Source organism: Corylus avellana, chromosome ca3 (assembly GCF_901000735.1).
Source record: "Corylus avellana chromosome ca3, CavTom2PMs-1.0".
Taxonomy (NCBI): domain Eukaryota; kingdom Viridiplantae; phylum Streptophyta; class Magnoliopsida; order Fagales; family Betulaceae; genus Corylus; species Corylus avellana.
Window position 1 is genome coordinate 10,171,961 of NC_081543.1, and position 9,267 is coordinate 10,181,227.

At 38.3% G+C, this 9,267-nt stretch overlaps 1 pseudogene; it reads left to right on the forward strand.

The window, feature by feature from the left end:
* Window positions 1-6,100: 6,100 nt before the first annotated feature.
* On the forward strand, window positions 6,101-7,625 carry LOC132174051 (pentatricopeptide repeat-containing protein At3g22470, mitochondrial-like; annotated as a pseudogene).
* Window positions 7,626-9,267: the final 1,642 nt, after the last annotated feature.

Consider the following 9,267-nt stretch of genomic DNA (forward strand, 5'->3'; position numbering starts at 1 on the left):
AACAACCCAAGATTTTAATATCTTACTTTGGTGGAAGGTTAATGCACCCAAATATCACATTCTCGCAGAGGTAGCCCGTGATGTATTAGCTATTCTTATTTCCACTGTTGCATCTGAGTCTGCCTTAAGCAATGGATGACGTATATTAGATTCATTTAGGAGTTCATTATCTCCACTTACAGTTGAGGCCTTGATTTGCACACAAGACTAGTTAAAGAGCTGCCCAAATAACATTGAGGAGCTACAGAAGTTTATGGGAATGGAAAGCTATGATGAGCCTGGTAACTAAATGATTATAAATTCATTACTTTTTATTATTTACTATGTTTTCATAGTTTGACATTTTATATATTATGATATTAAAATGCCAAGATTTTAATATTAACCATTCTTAACTTTGTTTGTTGTTTTATTCACAGGATATAGCTAGAAGATTTCTAAAGCTCGTGTGAGATGCTGGATAATTTGATGGTTTTTCAAGCTTGCGTAATATTGTATTTGTAATATGTTTGTGAACTATTTTTATTGTGAGTGTATTTCTTTTAGTTGGTAGATTATTTAAATATTTGTTTTATTTTTTATTTTTTGGGGTTTTGAATTGTTGTAGTAATGGGGTATTTATTTCTTGTGCATGTTGGTTTGTTTACATACTTGTTTTTACTTTTTATTGTTTTAATGTTTTCTTGATGTACCTAATTTAAAATGATTTTTAGGGTATTTTAAAAAATTGAATTTTTATTTCTAAGGCCCATATAGGCAAAAACAATGATTTTTTAGGATTTTGGGCTATTTTAGGTTTATTTTTTAATTATTTAAAACAATCACAACAAAGTTTCTTTAATTTAGACAAAAAAGACTAATAGATTTTTTTTTTTTTTAAATGAGCTAACTTATGAAAAAAAATTGGCTTATTTCAGGCCTAATACCTAAAATAAGCCCAAAAACTAATTTTTTTCAAAAACCGGTTACCGGACCAGGTAAAACCGGAACCGGCTGATAACCGGGGAACCAGGGTCCCAGTTCCGGTTCCGGTTTCCCAAAACCGAGAACCGGGGTACCCCGGTTCCAATTCCAGTTTTGGCCAAAAACCGGGAAATCGAATCGGGTTGACACTCCTACTATAATCACTAAATGCATGCCTTGACCCTGTTCTTAGATCAATATTGCTAATATAGTCGAATACATCTTCACACATACCTCTAATGACCAACAAGTAGTGTTTGAATTGCAACCCATTAGCTGCCCGAGCTGCACCATCCAAAGCATCTTTGTATGCCTTGCCCTTGAACCCTTGTCTCTTGAAGTTTGCATGCAAATGCCTAAGACAGAATCGATGCTCTAGACCAGGCACCAAATCCTCCATGGCATTGAGCAGTCCCTAATTACCAATACAAAATCAAACATCTTAATAGTTAATCAAACAAAATACAAACGATACATAATATTCAACTTATTTATATCTTTGGTCGATCAGACATGAATGACCAAGTGTGTACTCGCGGATTGCCAATATCTTCCAATAAACAACTCAGAAACCATGTCCATGTATGCTAATCTTCACACTCACATACAACATATGCTAGTGGATAAATGTCGTCATTTGCATCCCTCGCAACTGCTGCATGCAGCTGCCCACTGAACTCGCTCTTCGAGAAGCAAGCATCGACACAAATCATGGGTCTACACGCCTCCAAGTAGCCCCTCTTGCAGGCTGCCAATGACATATACATTCGTTGGAAGAATCTGCCATCCCGTTGTATATAAGCTGATGTGCTAGGATTCCACTTCCTTAATGCATTTACATACTCTCGCACATGTTTATATTGCTCACCTTTTTTCCCTGTTAAAATACCCAATGCCATCCTCTTTGCTCGGTGACAAGACAACAAAGTCATATCGACATTGTAATCCCTTCTGATCATTTCCTTCAATGCAATTGCTATAAAATTCGGTTCGTCCTGAAAGATGTCCAAATATCGGATTGCAGCCCACTTGATCGATGCCTTTTTGTTGTAGTAGTGAGTCCCACAATTGTGCTCTTTAATATAACTCTTGATTTGGAAACAGTCTCTCTTATACAACCACGATGCATGTATTCTCCATCCACAAGTTCTCTTGCAAATGGCGGTAATTCTTGTTTTCTCATTGCGCATATAGGTATAGTCAAAAGAATTTTGAACAGCAAAAAGTTGCAATGCATCCTTAAACTGGCGGGGGTCAACAAACTCTTGCCCAATATACAGTTCTACTAACTCTTTCAAGTCAGCCTTTGGCATCCACGAATGATACTTCCTCCTAACACGTCTCGGTGACCCTTTACTCACATCATCACTATCTATGCTCGAGATGCCACCATCACTATTGCCATCATCTTCATCCGCTCATTTGAAATATTCCTAACATTCTTAGATGTCTCTGTTTCATACCACAACTGAAACCATTTCATTGTCTGCTCCTTAGTTTGACTGATACGTGCTTCGTCACTCAAGTCGGACATATGCTCTCCCTCTTAGTCTGAATTCGTCTTTTAGGCCTACCTCTTCGTTTTGCAGCCTGATGCTCTTTTGGATGCTCTTGCACATGTTCTTGCGGAGGCTCTTCCACATAAACTTGTGCAAGTAAATGAGAAATCATCATCACTGGAGACCTGACTTGAATTGGAACTTCTATAGGATCAATCACAAATACATGCAATCTATTTGTCTCCCCACTTCCCAATTCTTTGAGTATATTCATGATGTCTTTGTAGTTAGTAAATCCACATATGTAGTCATTGGTTTCATCGTCAAACTTGTAGTATAACATCAACCTTGGTATGTCCTCATAGTTATACTCCAAGTAATCCTCCAATATGTTCATTATATCCCAATAACATAGACTATCTGCATCCAAACCTTTTACAGTCATCACATCACCTCACACATATTCCAAATCCGGTTCACTAAAAGATCCATGATGGTGAATGAAAAGATCAACAATAGATGCAACAATTTTTGTACATTGGCAACAAACAGGTATTTTAGCCATTTCAGTAACTGGACTCTTACGTACAAGTTAAACCTTAGGAACCCTAAAACAGTAAATTCAACATTCAATATAATACAAACAAGAATAAAAAAAACTTTATACTGTTCAGTCTACCACAAAAGGTCCTAACACATGCATGCAATAGGCCCATTGAATAAATTACTCATAAAAGTTGTTAGGCAGAATTCCAAAATTCAAGATAATACAAACAAGAATAAAAAACTTTACATGCAGAAAACAACAAAAGTTCTTAACACATGCAGTATGACCATTAAAAAAAGTATTTCTTAAAAGAACACACATTGAATAAAGTAGGCATAAAAGTTGAATATCAATCAATGTGTCCACCAACCAAACAACAATCCAAAAAATAATTCATTGTTAAGCAACCCCAAAATAACAATCCAATAACACGTGCAGTAGAGGCCCTACCAACAATTTAAATACATGTGTAGTTCTTCACTATTTAACTGGAAACTAGTAAAAGCAACCCAAAATAACATACCACGAGTTAGGGTATGCAGATGGGCTCGTTGGTCTGTCGCCAGAGAGTGGGGTTCGTTGGAGAAGGTTGGTGCAGTGGTTGGGCCGTGGAAGAACGGTGGGTCTGTCAGAGAAGATGAGTTCGTCGGTTAGACTGGGGAGTTGGGGTTCGTCGGGGATTTGGGGTTCGTCGGGGAATGGGAGGACGCCGAGGTGGTGTTGGGTTGGGCGAAGGCTACGGTTTGGATGAAAACCCACTGCTTTTCGTTTGGAAATTTCTCTCCTTTCAATTGTGTTGGTTTAGTTGTTTTATGTTAAACCCTTAATCAATCTAATTGTTTGTTAAACCCTTTTAATAAATAAAACCCAGCATTTAAAATTTGTATCTATTTATTATTATTATTTTTTAATTAGGTGGCATATTACTATACAGTCATCATTGATGACGTGGAACTTATGCCAGATGTCAGCTTTTAATTGGTCCACGTAGAATTCCGTTAGGTCAACTAACGGTCAATGGACGGAAGAACGAATTTAGTCTTTTATCAAAACCACAAGGACCTCCTGTGATACAAAATAAACCCTAGGGGGAAAAAATTAAAAAGTGAAACCTTATGGGGGGTATTTAGTATTTAACCCTTTATTTGCTGATGAGAAGAAGCGAAGCAATGAAGCAGTGTCGTGTCACACGTGGCATGTGAAGTGGGAGTGCGTCATCTATACGGATAGGGCAAAAACATCCATGTTTTTACCCACCACTAAATGAGTGACAAGTAAGCTTATTACAAGTTACAAAATAAACTTGACTGCAGTAGATAATTTCAATTCCAAACATCAAACCTATTGATACCAAATATCTCCCAAAGCCCAACTAGAGGGCCCACTCCAAATAAGAGGCTCACGGCTCACTAATTCACTAAGGATCTAAACCCAAACCCCTGCAATTTGGGCACAATCGCCTGGTCCACCCCTAAATCATGCAATTATGCACCATATTATGCTAACCCGATAATCAGGGAAGTGTAACTACTCTCCAACAAACCAATCTGGGAGTAACAACTTAAATTAGAGGATAACAAATTAGATCTCTCAAAAGGAGTCCAGATACAAGATATTCTCTCCATGCAATCTCCAAGATTATCTAGAAGGATAATCCACTCCCACATAGAGCATAACTATCATCAAACAAACCAAATCCAAGGATAACCAATCAAATATCACTGAAATGGGTCCAAGTACATTAAGAGAGCACCACGTAAAACCTCTCAGAGATTATCGTGGAAAGTATCAATTCAGTTACGATACTTTTGGAGATCAAGGGAATGTGACAAAGTGTCCCACAGAGACTCGTTTACTCTTACCTCTATAAAAGGAGGAGCCTACCACAACAATAAGGACAGGGTAAATTCTATCACTATTTCTCTCAATTTATTATTATCTACTTTCACTTTATCCAAGTTTCTAACTTAGGCATCAAAGGTGGCACGATTGCCACACCCCCCACTTCGCAGTCTGTCACTACTGATCCTTTTTCTTTCTTAGCAAGCGTTTGAATCAAGTGGCTACTAGGGTTGACAACTGTCTCAACAATTTGAGCCATTTGTGGGAAACGAGGATCATCTAGACGATCCAAAGTTCAAACAGGACAAAAGTCATGAATGGTAGCCACGAGATCTCAAGGCCAAACCGAAGATCCCAACATGACCAACATTCCCCCTTCCCAGCCGGAAAACATTAATCAACATGACATCGGCAATCTCAAAATTGAAGAAACTCCAACCGCATCTCCCGTCTTTGGGCCACACTTGCCAACCAGCAGGCACCTAGAAACGTTGGAGTTCCAAAATCAGTGTATATTGGAAACCCTTGAGTTACTGTTGCAGAGGAGTTTCAAGAACCAGCACCAAGAGAAGGGCTCAACAGAGGACGGACCACATCCTGAAATAGCCAACGGACCTAAGAGGCCGCCCGTAACAACAAAGGACGGACCACTGCCTGAAACAGCCAACAGACCTAAGAGGCCGACCATAACAACAGAGGACGGACCACAACCTGAAACAACGAATGGACCTAAGAGGCCGCTCGCAACAACAGAGGACGGCTCCACTGATACTCGTACGGATGCCTTCTAGGCACAGTTCCAAGCCAAGTTGGACAGCCTGACCTAGCGACTGAATGGCTCCAGCTCCACGAGCCATGATGACTTCTTGGTGACAGACCTGCCATTCACCAAGAAGATCACAGAAGTTGATTTACCCGACAAGTTCAAATTACCACACATGGATTACTACAACAGGAGTCGTGACCTAGCGGACCATCTAGAAACATACAGAGCTCACATGGCGTTGCAAGCCTCATCCGACACAATCCTTTGTCAGGCATTTCCTCTCACCCTCAAGGGAGCTGCCAAACGCTGGTTCAACAGTCTGCAGCCCCAGTCCATAGGAACCTTCTCCGAACTCGGTAAGAACTTCCTCTCCCATTTTATTGGAAATCCCCGACGGCACAAGCCTGCGGCATATCTGTTAACTATAAAATAAGAGTCCAACGAGTCATTGAAAAGCTACATGGCTCGAAATATTTTTATTGGATGGAAGGTCATAGTATGTTGAATGTGCAAACATACAATGAAATTATAAAGGGATTTTGCCTCATGGGTAATGTTAAGAAGGCAATGATTCTTTTCAACCAAATGCTTAAAGCTAGTCCTTTCCCAACTGTGGTTACATATAACACACTCATCAATGGGTACCTTAAATTGGGAAACCTAAACAATGCTTTGAGATTATTGGAAATGATGAAGGAGAGTGGATGTGACCTAGATGAGTGGACTTATAGCAAACTTATTTCGGGCTTTTGCAAGGGTGGCAAGTTGGATTTTGCATCTACTCTTTTCCATGAAATGGTGGAAAGAGGTATTAGTCCAAACCAAGTCAGTTACACTGCTATGATCAATGGATACTCTACAGAGGGTAGATTGGATGTTACCTTATCATTATTTGGGAAGATGGAGGAAAGTGGTTGCTATCCAAGTATTGAAACCTACAATACCATTGTAAGAGGGTTGTCCAAAGATAATCGCTTTTCTGAAGCTGAGAAATTGTGCAACAAGTTGGCAGAGAAAGTACTGTTGCCAAATGTCATTACCTACACATCCTTTGCAGAAATGGTGGGACTAATCTTGCATTCAAGATCTTCCATGAAATGGAAAAAAGAAATTGCTCACCAAATTTGTACACATATACTTCACTCGTTTATGGGTTATGTCTAGAGGGTAAAGCTGATGATGCGGAGAGGTTACAAGAAGAAATGAAGAGGAAATGAATAGTTCTTGATGAGGTGACATTTACATCACTCATTGATGGTTTTGTTATACAGGGCAATCTAGATCATGCATTCTTACTTTTGAGGTGAATGGTTAATGTAAGCTGCATTCCCAACTACTGAACTTACGATGTGTTGTTGAAAGGGTTGAAAAGGAATGTAAGTTGCTTGTAGAAAACAATGTGGCACAACATGTGTATAGTTGCAGCTCAGATGAGAGAGATACCGGTTTTGAAGTTTTATGTAATCTCTTGACTAGATTATGAGAGATTGGATGTGGACCTACTGTTGATACCTACACTACTCTAGTGAGAGGCTTGTGTAGAGACGGCAAATCATGGGAGGCAGAATAATTGATTGAGAACATAAGGAGATAAGGCTTATGTCCTAATCAAGATATTTATAACTCGATATTAGTTGCTCATTACAAGAACTTAGTAATGGACTATGCTCTGAATATATTCAATTTGATGGTAATTAGAGGCTTTGAGCTCCATTTATCAATCTACAAAGCACTTATTTGTGCTCTCTGCAGGGCTAGTCAGTTGGGAGAAGCTCAAACTTTGTTTGAAAGCATGCTTCAGAAAGAATGGAACAACGACGAGATTGTTTGGACAGTATTGATTGATGGGTTACTGAAGGAAGGGCAATTAGATCTATGTCTGATGCTTCTTCACGTTATGGAATCTAGAAATTGCATTCTCAACTCCCATACTTATGTAATCTTGGCTAGAGAATTGTCTAAATTAGACAAATCCATAGGAACACATCATATTTCTGTTATGGAATAATCTCACATTATTTGTGGATAAGATCTTAGGCATTTTTATAAGGAATTGGCAACCCTCTCTTATTGAACCAGTTTTATGAGATGAGTTAGGCCCATGAATTTTTTCATGGTATCAGAGCCTACCACAGGACGAATGGGGCCCACACTACTTACCCCATGACAATGACCAGGAAAAATACTGGCCTGCACGTGAGTGAGGGTGTTAAGGAATAATCCCACATTGCCTCTGGACAAGATCTTGGGCATTTTTATAAGGAATTGACAACCCTCTCTTATTGAATCGGTTTTATGAGATGAATTAGGTTCACGAATTTCTTCAATTTCTAACAACTTGAGAGATTTAAAAGGCATGCCTTGAGTTGTGGTTCCCTTTATAAATAGGACAAAGTTTTCCTCCAAACTGAGTTGTAGAAATTTCTTTCAACCTAATCTATAAAAGTGACACATGTCCATTTTTTTAATAACATGTGAGATGCACATGAGTTTTTAATAAAATTTATTTCAACTTTGTCTCTGCTATTAAAAAAAATGTGTATCTCACATGTTAAGGAACACATGTCACTTTTATAGACTAAGTTGAAAGAAATTCTTCCAACCCAATTTGAAGGAAAACTTTGTCCTTATAAATATCAAAATTGACATATGCAGTGTCGTCTCCAAAATGGTGGAAAAGTGTCTGTTAAATGGGACCCAATCATTTTTTTAAGGAAAAAATATAAAAAAGCCCCCCAAACTACTAGCCGTTTTCGATTTAACCCCCTAATGTTTCAAAAGTGATAAAGTAGCCCCCCAAACTACCAAACTATTGCATTTTGGCCACTCCGTTAGTCAAAACCGTCAGTTTGGACGAAAACTGCAAAACGACGTCATTTTGTTGGGGGGCTACTTTATCACTTTCTGAACATTAGGGGGTTAAAATGAAAACGGCTGGTAGTTTGGAGGGCTTTTTTATATTTTTCCCAAAAAACTTTTTTTTCATAAAAGGGCATTGTAGTAACTTACCCCTAACAAAACGACGTCATTTTGCAGTTTCCGTCCAAACTGACGGTTTTGACTAATGGGGTGGCCAAAATGCAATAGTTTGGTAGTTTGGGGGGCTACTTTATCACTTTTGGAACATTAGGGGGCTAAATCGAAAACGACTGGTAGTTTGGGAGGCTTTTTTATATTTCCCCTCCTTTTTTTTTTTGATAAATAATGTAGGAAACTGTTAGGCTTACAAACACATTTTACAAAAAAACTTTTACAAACTGATGTGGCACAATATGATTGGATTTCTCAAAATTTGAATTTATCTCATATCCAATCATGTTATACCACATCAATTTATAAAAGGTTTTTTTGTAAAATGTGTTTATAAGCCTAGCATTCCTCAATAATGTATATTTATTCGAAGCGCAGAGGGCAATCCAAGTATACAAAAGAACCTCTAACTCATAGAGAAAGAAGAATATAAATCTAAAAACTCAAAAAAAGTAGAAATAAACGAAATAGTCTGTGCCACTCTCCATGTATATAGAGTATGTATGAGTCCTTGTGCAGATTGCAACCGTGCCATCATAAAGTTTCTAAGCATACGGTACTTTCAAAATCCTCTTACCATTAGTTATTTCCCCTTATTTTCTTTGTGTTTTATTGTTAAT